Source organism: Oreochromis aureus, linkage group 14 (genome assembly GCF_013358895.1).
Source record: "Oreochromis aureus strain Israel breed Guangdong linkage group 14, ZZ_aureus, whole genome shotgun sequence".
Taxonomy (NCBI): domain Eukaryota; kingdom Metazoa; phylum Chordata; class Actinopteri; order Cichliformes; family Cichlidae; genus Oreochromis; species Oreochromis aureus.
In genome coordinates, this window is record NC_052955.1 from 39,091,818 (window position 1) to 39,107,573 (window position 15,756).

The following is a 15,756-nucleotide window of genomic DNA, read 5'->3' on the forward strand; positions in this document are numbered from 1 at the left end:
CCCTGGGAGTCACTGGGTGTACTGCAAGCTTTAGAGCAGGCATCAGGGGAAGAAGTCCTTTCTAATGAGGCCTGAGTTTTCATGTCCTCTGATGGTCCACTTGATTGTGTATTTGCTTCTCAAAGTCCCACTCTGTTGATGAGGCCTTCTGTTTGATGGATAGGTGTCACATGATACTGCACTGGAGAGCGATGACATCCTGAATCCAGCTGAAATTGAATGGGGTTTCTCTCCATAGCAGCTGCTATTAGGAGCTGAAAGGGCCTCTTGAGGAGTCACAGGGTCGGAGCAGAAACTGTAGAACGCTCGAGCTCTGCACCCTGAACTTCATCCTCGGGCTCTGCTGCCTCCTCCTCTCCATCATTCTGCTCCTCTGAGGGGGTTGGGGTGGATGAAGTGTTGGAATTTGGACTCCCAGGTCGGCTGCTTGGCCTGCGGCTGGTTCTGCGGTCCAACAGTCGTACCTGGGCCACTCGTAGACCAGGGCCTGCAGCTCCAGCCCCCAGAGGTAGACCGTCAAGCTGCAGCTGGCCAGGGTTGAGCTGCAGCTCCACGGATGGAGAAGCGGAGCGCTTGGAGGAGGATTTCTCTGGCAGGCCGTTGGTCTGTTCAGACTTCTCTTCTGTACATAGTCACACAAAAAACCCAAACACTGATTTACAAAGCCATCTCTTGACCCTGCTGTCTTAGCTAGTTATCTCCAACCTTCCTTTTACCTCAAAAATTCTTGAAAAAATAATTTTAAAAAAGCTAACAGATCATCTGCAGAGGAATGGCTTATTTGAAGAGTTTCAGTCAGATTTCAGACCAATCACAGCACAGAAACAGCTTTAGTGAAAGTTACACATCATCTTCTCATGGCCTCAGTGCACCGTTCGATACTGTTGACCATAATATTTTATTAAAGCTATTAGAGCATCCTGTAGGTATTGATTTCTGCAGTGGTTTGTATCATATCTATCTAATAGACTCCAATTTGTTCGTGTAAATGGAGAGTCCTCTTCACCCACTAAGGTTAATTATGGATATGCTAGGACCAATTCTGTTTACATTATACATGCTTCCCTTAGGCAGCATCATTAGAAGACATAGCATAAATTTTCACTGCTATGCAGATGACACGCAGCTCTATCTATCCATGAAGCCAGGTAACACACACCAATTAGTTAAACTGCAGGAATGTCTTAAAGACATAAAGACCTGGATGGCCGCTAACTTTCTGCTTCTTAATTCAGATCAAACTGAGGTTATTGTACTCGGCCCTGAAAATCTTAGAAATATGGTATCTAAGCAGATTCTTACTCTGGATGGCATTACCTTGGCCTCCAGTAACACTGTGAGGAACCTTGGAGTCATTTTTGACCAGGACATGTCCTTCAATGCACATATTAAACAAATATGTAGGACTGCTTTCTTCCAATTCCAATCTTTGTGTAATATCTCTAAAATAAGAAATATCCTGTCTCAGAGTGATGCTGAAAAACTACTTCATGCATTTATTACTTCTAGGCTGGACTAGATGTTTTCTAATATTTTGGGACATCATTTTAGAGACAAAACTTTACTTTTTACTTACCACATTGTTCATTCTCGCCAATGTCTGAGATGCAGCAGATGATAATTTACACTTTGCACCGTCTTCATGGATTATTGGTTCATTTTTGCGCAGATTATATAATACAGTCAGTCTTCTATTCCTTGCAGTCATATCAAAAAAAACAGGCCAGCACCAAGAAATAAAGAAAAGTGCAAGACGCACTGAAAACGCTGACCTGTGTATCTCAATAATTTAAAAAAACTATATACATATGTACAGAAATAACTCCTCAGACGAGCCGTGATGGTGATGGTCTCTGTGTAAGATGGAGAGGTGTTTCCAGCCTTTCCAGACACAGCACAGACATGAGGAGTTCGAAAGTTTGCTCCAAAGCACGAGGAAACATCCATATGTAACATCCATATGCCATATGTCCAGGAAAGGCTTCATTACTGATCACAGCCGGAGACGTTTCCTTGGTGGAGGGGGGCTCCTGCTGCTGCTCTCCTCCTCTGCAGGCTTCCTCTTTGCACCCTGTGTAAACCTCTTCAGAAACTGGCAGAGCACCGACATGATTACTGTGCCGTCAGAGGTGTAGTCTGTAACTCTCCAGCGATTTGTCATTTCCCTCTCCTCTGTGCAGTACACAGTGGAAATGACTCTAGTGATGGTGCGGCCGTCGACATGCAGGGTGCAGACGCAGTTCCTCCGGTCTGCCTTCAGGACAGAAAGATCTGCCTTCTCTGGAAGTAGAGGTGTGAGCAACCGTGAATGGAGGTGGGACCCTGCAGGCAGCACCATTAAACCAGCTGGTGAGTCGGTAGGAGGAGATGGCATGTTGTTCTCCCTCTGACTCTCTGGCACATGGGTGAAAGGTGTCCTCAGCTGCAGTTTGTTAAAGAATCCTCTGAAGGCAATATAAGGAAACGCCTGCGTCCCGTAACCAGGTTGTGGTATAATGAGAGAACCAGATTTTCCATCGAGTCCACATGGCTGGGGCTCAAAGGACGGTTTCTCAGGTTGGTGACGAACATCTGGCGTACGCTGACAGAACTCACGAGCTCAGCTACGAGAAAACAAAAAGGTCCTCTGTGTTAATCGTGACATAATCAGACAAATTACGGATTTAAATGTCAAAACATGGCTTCATATCATCATATGCTATTTCTACACACAGGCAATGAGAGGCCCACAGCAGAACTCATCCTTTATGAAAGCATTAAGATTGGTAGAAGGTGAGAAAAGGATTTTGCACTGTGAATGACTAAATTTCATGTTTTAAACCAAAGACCACACCACCAAACTCTGCTTGTTAGCATGTTTAAACAGTAAAATGTCCTGCTGATAGAAATCATTTGCAAAATTCACATTTTAGCTGCATGTAAATTAAAATTTACAGCTCATAGTAAAGAATAACTTTGTGTGTTCTTGGTGACTCGAACAACATTTCATGATAAATGAATGTAATCCATAATGTTTGAGAATTGTGGACACATTGTCAGTAAGGCTGCGTAGAGTTTCAGTGATGTTTAATAATGAATTCATGTTCAGCACTTGTTCTTATTTTATTTAAGCATCAATCTCTTGAAAATAAAACAGCTAAAGTCAGGTGAGAAACCTCCAACCTGCTTATTGCATGCACACAGTTTCAATTTCTCACCGAGCACATAACATACATCTGGACACCTGTACAGACACGGCAATACACAATGCACTCACATAAATATGATATACTTAATTCAGCATCTCGCAGTAGCCATAACTGATTTTGCACATAAGATCAAATTTGGTCACATGTCCACATGACTCCATAATCTCCCTCGAAATTAGGCTATATCTTTTTTATTTAATATTGCCAGCTCTATAAGCTCAACGAGTGCCTCTGTGAACTCTCACAGCTCCATCATGCTTCTACACAGGTTCGTAATTTATTAACTTTATCGTCTAATTCAGGGCCAGTTGCCAAAACATGTAAACTCAAACCCTCCACATACAGAAACGGGACTCCAGCATGACCGCACTGACGTCAGCCTCCCGCAGGTTCTAATAACTGACGTCGTTTCCATGGCGCGTGCATTAAATTGAGTGGGGGTTAGCATTTTCAAAAAAAAAAAATGCCCAAAATTGATATTTCTAAAGTTTGATATATTTCACCTGAAATGTTCACACTCGTGAAATCTTACTCGCTTTAAAGTAATAAAAAGGCCAGTCTAAGGTGTATTTGTTTGCTTAAATATTCTATTATACTTATTAGCTTACTAAGCTTTACCATAGCGCTCATCAAGAATACGGGTGACACCAATGGAGAGCAGGTACTGCTCACGCCGTACTCCACTGGAGCTCATTTTGGGTGCTTGGATCGTCCTTCCTTCAAAGCTTTGAAACTTTGGGAGTCGTTTGCAAAGTTTTGCAAACAGGTTTTCACAGCGCTATCAAACTAACCTCCTGCTAGCACTCTCATGTGAAAACCAAATTCGATTGTTGGCTTCTGCTTTTATACCTGCCGCTCTACACGTCATCCTCATCACCTTGACTACCAGGGTCACGCACGCGACGGAGTGATAAACATTTATGCTTTATTTATTCAGAATAAGTTTCCTATAATTATCAGATTTTTAAAAATAATAATTCTCATTTAGTTTCACAGTTTCGACCCATAAGTATTTTAATTATTGTATTATTGTAATATGTAATGTGTTTTTAATCATTAATTCGTCTCTTTATAAACAATAAGTATCAATAACTGAAAGCCATAAAGAAAATTCATCACGTTAATTAAGTTTGCTTATTTCCTTTGTTAAAATTAACTGAGTCAGGCCGTCCGTTTAAAAAAAAAATAGAAAAGAAATCACGTTCATGCAGGAAAAAAATAAATAAAAATATTTAAATGAATGAATAAAAATGAATATATAAACAAACAAAACGTGTATAATAAGGTTGTTGTACTGTGAAATATTGTCGCTTTATTTAGCTGCGCCTTTGATAAAAATGTTTCGCCTTTTTCCCCGTTGTAGCTGTACAGTGAAATTCACCTGAAATGTGTTACAAACGCTTGTGTACGGTGTATTATAGCGAAACATTTTCAACTACTATCACTTAAAGGGTCTTAGTTCTTTTGCTTTTAGACTCAATGCTTCATGAAATTATTTTGTTTGAATAAATTATTTTTTCCATTTTACTTTATAATTTAATATGACATCACAAACTATCATGAGTGTTTACCTCATGAAATATGATCACCTTTCACTGTTCAATTCGTAGTATCAATGATCAACTACTTTATTTCATGCAGTCAAATATTTTGTAAGTAAAATATTCAGCTTGCTTAGCAGTTCAGTTGCTGTTATCAGATGATACAGAACCTTTTTTAGGCTAGAGTGCTTTTAATCGTTCTACTCTGTAAGCTTAATACACAAACCATGAATTTATTCAAATTCCTAAATGTAACACAAAAATGTCCACTTTAAATGTCCAAGAAAATATTTTATTTATCATCTTTGATGTTGTGAACATCAAACGTTTACATTTTTACTCAAGGCATCACAAATAGTTACTAATTAACTCAATGACAGCAACAGTAAAGAATTACTGAATTCTTACAAGTTCTGTTCAAACTGTGGAAAACCAGTGTTGTAAGTTGAGCATACATTATCATACATTACCTGTAGCCGACAATTCAGACACCTTTACCATAACTTGAAAACCCCAAAGTGTTATTGGTGCTCTTCTCACAACATAAATATCAGTACACGTATAATATTGCTTTTTCAAATTATCCAAATGCAAATATAGAGAATGAAACTTTTTTTTCTATAACTGAAAGAAAATCTGAATTGAAGAAATTCCAGGAACAAGTTTTCATCAACATATGCTAAGTTTGATAAGCACAAAAATAAATCAATAATAAAAGAAATTTTACTGTAGTTCCACAGGGTAATGTATGTCAAAGCAGTAGTAACTGCCAACCATTAGGCAGATGGTAGAGGTGAGGGTTGTGATGCGGTTGTTGACAAACTTCTTGTCAATGCTCAACCTGAATGTCTCAGCAGCGAAGCAGGAGGAACCTGAGAATTTAATAAAAACAAACAAAAAAACAACAACTAATGAAAACCTTTAATAACAAGGGTTTGAATGTCTTACTGGCTGAACCTATATGGTTGTGTTAGCTAGTGTATTAGTGTGGAAGCAACAGAACATGAAACTAAACAAGCCAAGAGTATCGTGACGCATGCTCAATCATCCAGTTAAGTAAATCCCCAAAAAGTTGATTCTGTTCATCAGCTTAGTCTATTCAATGTATACATCTGTCCCAATTCATGTATATTTCGTATTTCTTCAACAATGGTTTGAATGGTAGATGCTGGCAGAAGATGCTGTCCCTATAGTTTAATGTAAAACACACATACATTTCTGAGATACATGTCTCTGAAATTAGACCCATCCATACCAGGGTCTTCTGTATCTGATACACTGGCACCTTCCTGTATGGTGGCACTTGTAGTTGGACTCTCTGAGTATCTTTGTTTGAACCACAAATCACATTTTCTAAACGTTTGTGTTTTCTACACATATGGGAGGTAAATGTAGATTTTACACACTTTGGCATCCTCTGACTGGACAAGTCACATGCTGTCCCTCTTCTATGTTTTCCTTTAAGTGAGCAATCAAAGCTTTAGTTCCCTCACACTGGTGTTCACAAAGTGAGACAGTGCAATTCAAACCCATTAAGGTGGTATCCTGAGAAACAGTTGCGGTACCAGTGTGGCGGTGGTAGAAGTGAGACTTTAAAGCAGCCAATCCAGAAAACACCTGCTTACAACTTACTTCAATACATTTAAAAATACACGGGGGTTCATTACGATGCGGTCTGCAATGCAAAACATAAGCTTTCATGGACTGAACCGATTCTCCACATATGCTGCAAAAATACATAGTCAATATGACACAGCTGCGAGGCTAGCTAAAGCTTCAGCTGAATGTCAAACAAGGCGGGAAAATCCAGGCCGGTTTTAGACAAAGCATTGAAATATAGCTACACTAATTGGACTGTTTCCATTAATACACCTGTAGACGTCTCTAAACGTGCACTGCTGGTGTTACTAGTAGTGGTGGACGGATCAATCCAAATATCGATTGTATCGATACCAAGTCGCCATCGGTATCGGATCGATACAAGCCTGGTGAGATCAACTCTTTAGTTTAAGTTCCGCTCTTGTTTGCAATGCTGTGCTTTTGGCAAAGACGAAACAGCCAGGTCCCCGGTGTTCCAGATTAACTGGTGTTGGTCGAACAGATGTGTGGTAGACTTGCTTTTAAGGAGCTGCTACCGGAAATCAGCAAATAAACACCAAATATTGCATCTGTGACATTTGTGAGGTTACCTCAAACACACTCCGTCAGTCTTGTAGCTCTTGAACAACAAAATATTTAAAAATGTTGCGAGTTGGTGATATTCTCATGCACGGTAAGACCGCGAAAACAGCAAACAAATAAACGTCACCATGTCAATGCTGTTCACAGGACAGCAAGAGTAAACGATCAAGAGAATCGTGTCTTTGTTATCGTCCCCCTCGTACGCTTTATTACTACGATTCGCTTCACAACTAAGGCGTGCAGTTTACTTTGTGTGCACTCAAATGGAGTCGAGTCAACTAGTGCCACCTGTGGCCAAGTGCCATAGTCTACAGCCAGGCTAACTTGTGGCACACAAATCTGCACCACGTTTGAATTCCTGTTTCACGGACAGTACATTTGTAACTTTCAATCTTGTCTGTTTGTGCATCTTGCAAATAAACCTTTGAACTGAATGAAATTATATTATGTATATATTTTTGGCCTACATCAGTAGGAAATGCCAAATTATATACACAAAGTTATGGAAATCACCACTCCCATTGTTCATCATGATCTTAATATTTTTATCCATAACAAAGAAATAGGTCTTGAACAAACATATGACACATGAATATTTCACTAATGTTGTAACATCACATCCTGTTAGCATAGTCTACCTGTGTCTTTTCTCTGGAAATGAACATTTTAGCCAATATAGGTGTAGCCCGGGAAATGGTTAGCCACACAGGACACAATTACTGGGGTTCTTAATGTGCAGTTTTATTGTCAGTGACGACTGAATAAACAAAGAAAAATGTCCTTTGACCTTTACTTTTGTCAAACAGCGGCCATATGGACCTGTACTGAACATCGACAGCACGAGAGGCAACGTGGTGAAGTAACAGAATAACCGATTAAACAAGGATGCGCCAATACAATACGAGGAATAAAGGAAACAAAATGAAATACAAAACACAAAAATACGGCAGTGGCCTCTGTCTGTGCAAAACAAAATACAAAGAGCTAAATCACACAAGGCTCCTTTAAAAAAGAAGTGGAAGTGTTACATACATTTTTATAAACACTTACATTCCACAGAAATCTCAGCTCACTTGGAATACTGGAGCACACAGACGATCTGGCAACTTATCCCTTGCATGGAGAAAATGGCGGCTCCACGCTGCACATACAGGTCCTTTGCATCATACATTTCAGAAATACATCATCTTGTTGAAATACTGACATTTTACCACTGCACTACAATTATACCAATATGTTTCAATGAGTTATGTGCATATTTAACAATTCCTTACCAACAATTTAACTCCTTCACAACATTCCCGTTCCACATCCACAAAAAGAGAGTAAACAGGGAGTCCCAAGATGCATTTCTTGTTAAGTTTTTTTTGGAAAACTGCAGTTAACCCTTAAGCACTGCCACCCCCCAGTGACCACAATATGCAACTACACCAACCTATAAAGACCTTCAAGTGCACACAACATGCAGATAACAAAAGAAATAGCACAAGCAATAACATTAAATTACCCAATAACATTCTTGTCTTACCATACATGGAAACAAAGAAACAACATTTTAAGACCCCCTTTTTGAACCTTAAATGGAAAATATTATTATTAATTTACCACTCGGCTACATTGGTAATTCATCAACATGGCTGGAGAGAGTTGATAGTTATAAATTAGTCTGTATAAGTGTGGTTAATTTAACAAACACTTGTAAGGAGATGGGAGTTACTGTGAATTTACAGCAGTTACACAGTGATTAGTAATAAACAGAGCCAGTGTGATTGAGTAGAGCTTGTGAGAGTGAGTGGATTTAAGAAAGTGAGTGACTCAGGTGTGTCATTTGGTTTGTCTTTGTTTTTTTAGTGTTGAGATGAGTTAGAATTTTTTTGTTCATTTGTTTTAAAGCTAAGTTAAGAATATTCATAATTTAATTTCCAAAACTTGCACATGATCAATTTGTAGCAGCTCTACTGACTGTCACATAGCAGCTGGAGCAGTCTCAAATGGAGTTCAGTCCACTACTGCCACCTGTGGCCAAGTGCCATAGCCTACTACTAGATTAACTTGTGACACATCTGCAGTAGAGGCTGAGTGGCACCACTTACACCCGGAGCATTCAAACCTACCCACAAACATGTTGAAAGGTGCAATGCCAGCAATGTGCATTGTCAAGACTAAAACCAGACATTAAGCAAAGACAACAGGGATCTTTTTTTCTGTTTATTTAGCATGTACAACATTTGTAGTTGCCTTCTGCACAGGGGAAGTCCAAGCACACTGTGTACAGCCCTGTGTACAGTCCCAGCAACACTGAAGCACATCTTGGTTGGTTGTAGGACTAGCCTTACTCAGGGCAGATACACATGGAGACACAATTAGGTCCTCAGGTGTCTAGCCAAGAAAGTTGAGTGCAAGAGAAAATCCATCGACGCTCAACCTTTCGCGAACCAAGAGGAGCGTCAGTTTTCATCAGCATTTGTCTGGGAGGGGGACAAGCCGAGGACTAACCCTTCAACCCTGGACTTGGGCCCGCTGAAGGTCGCCAGGGATTGGCAGATGCAAGTGGACTTGGATCAGAGACTAATCTTTCCCACAGAGATTGTAACAACTACTCTGCGACCAGACCTCGTCCTTTGGGCTTACACCCAAAAACTTGCGTACGTCACTGAGCTGACGGTATAGTGGGAGGATGCAATTGAGGAAGCATTTGAGCATAAGAAGCTGCGGTATGCCAACTTGGCAGCTGAGGCAGAGGACAGAGGCTGGAAGATCAAGGTGCGCCTGGTGGAGGTGGGGTGCAGGGGCTTTGTTGCCAGTACAACAGTAAAACTACTTAGAGAGATTGGGATCAGAGGACAGGCACAACGGCAGGCTATAAGAGAATTAGCTAACACTGCTGAGCGGACCAGTCACTGGCTGTGGCTAAAGATAAGATGAGATAACTCTTTATTGTCATTGCATAGTCATACATAGTATAATGGTACAATGAAATTGGAAAACTGTCCCACGTCGGCACTACATACAACACAACCAATCAGGTCAGCTGTTTGCATTGATTAGGGCTATTGCCCTGTTGTAAAAGCTGTCCTTGAGTGTATTTGTTCGGGACCTCAGCAGCCTGAACCTCCTGCCAGACGGCAGCAGCTTAATCACCCGGTGTCCTGGGTGTGTACAGTCTCGTAGGATGCTGCGTGCCCTCTTGAGACAGCGAGTGCTGTACAGGTCCTTCAGGGAGGGAAGAGGATGTCCAATGATTTTTGGGGCCATATTAATGACCCTCTGGAGTGCCTTTCTGTGTGCTGTGGTGCAGCTGGAGAACCAAACACCGATGCAATATGTCAGCACACTTTCAATGGAGCAGCGGTAGAAGACGGTCAGCAGCTCCTTCTTCAGGTCCATTTTTCTGAGGATTCTCAGAAAGTGGAGACGCTGTTGGGCCTTCTTTAAAACCACAGAGATGAGCTCCACTGGAGGTCTGTGTCTATGTGCACACCCAGGAACTGGAGAAAACTGGAGACCCTTTCCACACACTCCCCGTTGATACTGACAGGCTGCAGCTCCTTCTGAAGTCGACTACCAGTTCTTTTGTCTTGGTGGTATTGAGGTCCAGGTTGTTGTCTAACAACAGGGCTGACATTACTTGGCCAACTAAGCCTAACCGCAAGACACAGGCCCAGGATTGATCAACCCGTGGTGGGCCTGCCTCAATAGAGGGCGTCAAAAGGGTAGAAAACCTAACATTAGAAATTTTGCTGCTTGACTGATACAGCTGTCTCAGGGCCTCCTGGGGACTGTGCAGTTAACCTCATGGTAGTGAAACCTAAAGGAGGAATGAAAGAAAAAAGAAAAGGAAAAATGTTTCGCACTTCTCCCCTGTGCTCTTCTTCCCTTTTCTGGGAGGCAGTGGGGAGGTAGAGCGTATAGCCCAATCTGGCAGGGAGATGTGGGATGCCAGGCAGGCACCCCCCTGTGGCTCTCCTCTCTGCTCTCTCCTACAGCCATCCCTCAAGATTTTCTCCACTTAAAGCAATGCATTATCAGGGATTGTAACATCTAGTCCTTTTACTGAATCATTAACACCCTTACGATAAAAAAAAATGTAGTTTGTGTTTACTAGAACACAGAACACACACGAAGAATATCCGATCAATTAATAATTTCATTTTCAACATTTGAACGTCTAGGGAGGTAGTCAATCAGGTCAGCTGTTAGCATTGATTAGGACTATCGCCCTTTGCGAAAGCTGTCTTTGAGTTGGTAGCTGGTTGGTAGTCATTGAGGCTGCTTATGTTGGGTAGTCGGACAATTGTGGCCGACTTTAAGCTTGGTGGGATGCACAACTGGGACAATGAAGCGTTGAAGAGATCTGATAAGAGAGATCTCTTGTAAGATGACTTTGAAATGATATTAAAGTGTTTTAGGATGATAGAGTTATATCTGGTATTTGAACTATTAAAAAAGGCAGTTATAAGCATTTTTAGAGGGTTCTCAATAATTTTAAGATTTCAGCTATTTGTGGGTGGTTCCCTAACCCCCATGAACACTGGGGGTCAGATGTATCTGATCCAGCAGGGTACCTGATCAACAGCAGGTTCCAATCACCCAGATCTTGTTCTTCCCATTCAGCTGACTCCTCAGGACTTGCCTTATCCTCTGCAGGTATTTGGTGGTTGCAGTTTTCCTAGTGGCCTCTTCATGGTTGCCATTTGCCTTTGGGATTCCTAGGTACTTGTAACTGTCCTTGATGTCTGCAATGTTGCCTTCTGGTAGTACAGTCTCCTCAGTTCTTACAGTCCTTCTCTCTCTTTTGTCTTTTTGTATAGTCCTAGGCATTCCAGGATCCACATGTGAGGCATTGAGTCTTAGGCTTTCTTGTTGTCAGTCCAGGTGGTGCACAGGTTGGTCAGTCTGGTCTTACACTCCCGGTTAACTGCTCTGTCTACCATTAGCTGATGTTTTGCACCTCTGGTGTTTCTGCCAATTACTTTCTGGGCCCCACTCATGTATTAAGCCATATGCCTGTTCATCTTAGCTGCTATAATGCCTGACATGTTGTGCTGAGGCAGGTTATTGGCTGGTTGTTGGATTCTGGGGATCCTTGGGGATCAGGACTGGCCAGCCTTGAGTAACCCATTCTGAGTGACTAGCCTTACTCAGGGCAGATACACATGGAGACACAATTAGGTCCTCAGGTGTCTAGCCGAGAAAGTTGAGTGCAAGAGAAAATCCATCGACGCTCAACCTTTCGCGAACCAAGAGGAGCGTCAGTTTTCATCAGCATTTGTCTGGGAGGGGGACAAGCCGAGGACTAGCTCTTCAACCCTGGACCTGGGCCCGCTGAAGGTCGCCAGGGATTGGCAGATGCAAGTGGACTTGGATCAGAGACTAATCTTTCCCACAGAGATTGTAACAACTTGGTGTTTCTGCCAATTACTTTCTGGGCCCCACTCATGTATTAAGCCATATGCCTGTTCATCTTAGCTGCTATAATGCCTGACATGTTGTGCTGAGGCAGGTTATTGGCTGGTAGTTGGATTCTGGGGATCCTTGGGGATCAGGACTGGCCAGCCTTGAGTTACCCATTCTGAGTGACTAGCCTTACTCAGGGCAGATATGAATGAGTGTGTCTCATTCATTAGCAGCTGGATCATTTGTGTTGCCATGCTCATGGAGTGCAGTCAGTTTCTTCTTTGATACAGTTAATCATACCTGACTAACAGACTGAGAGACCTGGTTGGCATGTCTGCCGCTGTTCTAGAGTGGTTTTCATCCTGTATATCTGATAGGAGTTTTAGTGTGTCTGCAAACCAGATTATGTCTGAATCTACAGAGCTGCTGTGTGGAGTTCCTCAGAGCTCCGTGCTGGGACCTATTTTGTTCTTAGTATACATTTTTCCTTTAGGCCAGATAATACGGCAGTTTCCTGATGTATCTTATCATCTTTTTGCTGATGACAGTCAGTTATACTACTCATTTAATTCATATAAGTCCTGTTTTAAAGTCACTATACTGGCTACCAATCAGATTTAGGTTCCATTTTAAAATTTTAGTTTTAACTTTCAGAGCACTACAGGGACAGGCCCCTTCCTATATTGCTGATTTGATTCGTATTTTGATTGGTATACATACCTCATCAAATCAAAACCTTTTAGAGGTCCCACACTCACTTCAGAACTCAAGGGGACAATCTTTCCAAGCTGTTGCACCCAGACTGTGGAATGCACTTCCTCTATTTATACGGTGTCTGGACTTGGTAGAGACAGCTAAAGACATTTTTATTTCAAAAAGCGTTTAATTATACCAGGGTTTTTATGACGTATTTATGACTGTACTATGTTTTGTTACCTTTTCTTGTGAAGCACTTTGTGACATATGTCTGTAAAAAGTGCTATATTAATAAACTTTGACTTACTTACTTACTTTACTTCCGGAGATGCAGACCCACCACACTGACACTGGTGAACATCCAGGGAGTGGACATTGAGATAGTGGACTTGTATAGGTACCTGGGTGTTTACTTGAATCATAAACTGGACTGAAGCCACAACACTAATGCTCTCTACAGGAAGGGTCAGAGCAGACTCTACCTGCTGAGCCTACATGAAGTGAGAGATCACTTTTTAACATTTTCTTCAGTATCAAACAACAGTGTCCCATAAAGAGAAGCAAGACAGCAAGGCAAAACAAAGTGCCTTGCAACATACTTCCTTCTGTCTTTTATTCTTTTAAATATACTGACAGCCACCTGCACATTGGCACACTCTACACGGATGCCTTCATCTTTCTGCATTCATTCCTGGTTGAAAATTTGTAAAATATTCTTAGCTGTTTAATAAATGTCTACTATATAACTAACAGTTATATAGTGATTATATATAGATATATAGAGAGATTCAGTAAAAGGACTAGATGTTATAGTCCCCAATATTGCATTGCTTTAATGGAGAGAATCTTGAAGGATGGCTGTTATGAGGAAAGGCAGCGCAGAAACTTTACCAGCAGCACACATCGTTGTGTGCCTCAACTTTTGGTCTTTTACACAAGCTAATCTGCCATTTTTTGGGGATTAGAGATCTGATCTAGATTATCATATTAAGATTTGGGACACATCATCAGTAGTGGACCTTGGATTCATCGGGTGTTTCGGCCATTATCAATAGACACCCTCATCCAAGGAGGCCCTGCCAGGGTTGATCACGCCCCAGAGTGTGTCACTAGTTTATGTTAAATTGTTTCTCTTGTACTTTCGTCTGTTTAATTTTACCATTTTTTTCTATCTGTTCACTGCAACTGAGAAGTAATACTTAACTCTTTAACATTTATGGAGCCTCACTTTTTTCAAAGGGATAGCAAAGATGATGGAGAGAAGTAAGACAAGAGAGAGCTTATATATAACAGTGATTTACTGTTAGTTGCTAATTGTGAGAGGGAAGGATTCTTTTTCAAACCATTTATTAAAAAATATAATAAAAATATAATAAATCTTTTTCCTAATATTATTATTCTTTCTGTTGATAAAATAATAATAATAATAATAATGATAATCATCATCACCATCACCAAGCATTCACACAGCTCCAGATTCACACAAGAGATCAACTAATCGCCTGCACCTGTGCTTATAAAAGGGGAAATCCCAGCCCTGCCTACCAGGGGTGGTTCCCAGACTCAGGTCTCAGCTGTCACACAAGTGAAAGTGCTTGTTGAGCCTGCTCTTTTTCCACTTGTTTATAAAATTACATAGGAGCAAGTTTGCAGTTTGTGGTAGCCACCTTGCTCCTCCGTCACATTTTCTGTTTTTAATGGACTAATTATAAGTTTGTATGAGTGACTGAATTTTTTTGAAGACTAATTGGACACTAATCTATGTATATTCATGACCACAATATCATTTTTTTCTATTAAATAACCTCAAAAACTTAGTGACTGTACCTTAAACACATGTAGTGTTTCATGTCCACTTGAAAAAAAGTCTTAATTCTTCATGGCATAGATTCAAAAAGGTAGAATTCAATTCACTTCAATTCAATTTTATTTATATAGCGCCAAATCACAGCAAAAGTTGCCTCAAGGCGCTTCATAGAGACAGAGAAAAACCCAACAATCATATGACCCCCTATGAGCAAGCACTTTGGCGACAGTGGGAAGGAAAAACTCCCTTTTAACAGGAAGAAACCTCCGGCAGAACCAGGCTCAGCAGAAGAACCGTTACTCAGAGGTTTTGTTCCATATTCACATGATACCTGTATATACAAAGTAAGTAACAATCAAAGCCACAAAACCTATGTTGTTAGAATAGAATAGAATAATCCTTTAATTGTCCCACAAGGGGAAATTTGGTTGTATCAGCAGCAAATAAACACACACATATACAAAAAGAACAGGACACAGAACAGAAAACAAAAACACACAATTTTTACATATTTATTGTTATCACAATAAACAAACGGGGATTTCTCTAAGCGTGTTGATCATAATTACTGATAGTCTGGTCTAATTTGTAGCTTTGTTTAGAATTGTGCAAAGCTTGTTTGTGTCGGATTGTTTTGAAACCTCAATACAATTCGTGCACAACTGCTTCAAATGTTTTAGTGTTTCACGAAGCATTACTTTTCACTACACTATCACTAGTCCTAAGTATTTTTGATTGCTTAACTACAGACACTTCAAGTCTCTGAAGTCTCCAAGTGTAAATTAAAGAGACTTGGAGGTTAACAATGACTATTAAGTTGTAAAGGCTTGCGACGTAATCATTGTTTCCGCCTTTGCTGTTGTTTGATTGGTTTGACGAGAACGTATCCGTGATCTGATTGGCTTTCAATGACACAACACAGTTCCGCAAATCTAGTCTGTTTGTG

At 40.7% G+C, this 15,756-nt stretch overlaps 1 long non-coding RNA gene across 1 annotated transcript; it reads right to left on the bottom strand.

Annotated features, from left to right (window-relative positions):
• Positions 1-5,017: 5,017 nt before the first annotated feature.
• On the bottom strand, positions 5,018-8,342 carry LOC120432885. The gene is made up of 3 exons (XR_005608163.1): positions 8,185-8,342; positions 7,961-8,066; positions 5,018-5,601 (listed from the first exon to the last, which is right to left on the bottom strand). It is a non-coding gene; the product is annotated as an uncharacterized LOC120432885 (long non-coding RNA).
• Between the last annotated feature and the right edge of the window lie 7,414 nt (positions 8,343-15,756).